Raw genomic sequence first — 2,293 nt, 5'->3', positions numbered from 1 at the left:
TAAATGATGTATCATTGTGGAGTCAATTTTATTGTAAATAGGAATATAATATGTTTCTAAACCCCTCTACATTAATGTGAATGCTACCATGATTACGGATAATCCTGAATGCATTGTGAATAATCATGAGTTGGTAATGGTGAAAGATTAGCATGTCTTGGGGGTATGATCTTTGGCCCTCTAACTTTCTCACTCATTATTCACGATTCATTCAGAATGATCCGTAATCATAAGTTACACTGCCAAAGTTGATGTAAAGAAGTAACATTTGTTATGAATATGTGAATGGGTTTATATACTGTATGAATTTGATGTAAGATGTAGCCTAAATTGTACCACTGCTTTATAGATGCCGGGTTGCTGGGTGAACAGCAAGAAACAAGACAGAAGAAACCTAAAAACATCTGCAGCTGGAACATTGTATTACTGGGACAGGCAGGTGTTGGGAAGAGTGCAAGTGGCAACACAATCCTGGGGGGGAATTCTGTTTTTAAATCATATCGAAGTTCTGTACCTGTTACAAAAGTGTGTCAGGAAGTACAGTGGCAAATACAAGGGATGGAAGGGAGGGTCATTGATACCCCAGACTTCTTCTATGACAATGTTGACACACAATCAGACACACGTGTTAAGGAATGCAAAAAATACTTCAGTGATGAGTCTGTGTGCTTGTTGGTGATTAAAATTGGCCGATTCACGAAGGTTAAGAGAGAGATATTAAACCAGTTGGAAGATGCCTTTGATAGTAAAATCAGAGCGAAAACTATTGTCCTCTTTACTCATGGAGAGGACCTGAAAAACATGAACATAGAGATGTTCATCCATTCAGACCATCATCTTCAACAAATAGTTGAGCTCTGTGGGAACAGGTACCATGTGTTCAGAAACACTGACACAGACCGTCATCAGGTGATGGAGCTGATGGAGAAGATCTGCAAAGTCCTAGGCCTTGAGCAGAGTTTCACAGAGTTAAAAGACCTGTTGTTCCCAGAGTTAAATGAGTGTGGGAGAAAACAAACTAATAAGTCCCAAGACTCCCAATCTATGGTAAATAAAATAAAAACGTCCTGCCTACTTCTCTAACTTTCATTGTGTTAACAAAGATGAATTAAATGTCACCAATGATTGCTTTAGGTCACGTTTGTGTGTCCTTGTGACTAAAGTTGTGTATTAGTGAGATTTTTACTGTGCTGTGTATTATACTAAATGTCTTTCCATTGATTGAATCTACGTCACCATGCATTTATAGTGTTGTATAAAGTTACTGACAGACATACAGATTTAAAACACAATTTATAATACTTAATTATCAGGCTTGAGGTAAAACAGACTAACATTTTTGTTGGAGGAAATTATGGTTGAAATGACTAATTATGTATACATTCCAATCAGAACTGACTAGTCCAAATGCTATAATGTACTGTACATATGAATTTTCTCTCTTGCTCCCATTCCCAATTGTATATAATGTAGTCAGGAGTTTAGTAACAATGGAGGTCTGTTCCTTAGTTAATTCATTTGTACAATCTCCAGATGACAGGAACGGACTATCGCCAGACTGTCTAGAATGCTGATTTATACTGACTGACCTTGACTTCAGGCGTAGAGCGAAGGCTCGAGAGCTAGAGGGCCTCTACTGGTGAACGTTTAGAAAACGCTGACGTCATTTTCAGTTTATAACCTGTGGAAATATGTGTATGTGATGTTGATTGTTTTCTCTCTACTTTTTAATGTATTTTCTATAAATGTTTTTGAATGTAGTAGGACATTGGTTTGAGTTGCCTTGATATTCTTCTTGGTTTTATTATTTACTACTGTACTGCATTTACTGCCATGTGTTTGTGAAATGTAATATGATGTTTTCATAAATGAAAAGAAAACTAGATAATTGTAATATGTCATGGAGTCATATCCTGATGGGACAGTTGATATACACTATCTTACCACCAGAGGACAGCCTAACGTCTCAGTTGAAGGAAACCCATTGGACAGCCCAACATCTCCTTGGCAAAACCCAGTAGGCCGTCATTGTAAATAAGAATTTGTTCTCAACTGACTTGCCTGGTTAAATATAGGTCAAATAATATTTTTTGTACATAAAACCTTTGGATGAGAAAGCCAGAGGTCCCTCCCCTTTGACCTTTGCCTCCAATGGGTTTTGAGGAGATGAGAGAGGTTGCAATGAGAATGCAATTAAGATCTTCCCAGGGGTGGCAAAATGCCCCTGGTCATTAGTGAGTTTACGTCATAACTGGAATAATTAAATATCCACAGTATGGGCCCATCTGGCTCT

This window comes from Oncorhynchus nerka, linkage group LG8, assembly GCF_034236695.1.
Source record: "Oncorhynchus nerka isolate Pitt River linkage group LG8, Oner_Uvic_2.0, whole genome shotgun sequence".
Taxonomy (NCBI): Eukaryota; Metazoa; Chordata; class Actinopteri; order Salmoniformes; family Salmonidae; genus Oncorhynchus; species Oncorhynchus nerka.
This window is presented reverse-complemented; position numbering follows the sequence as displayed.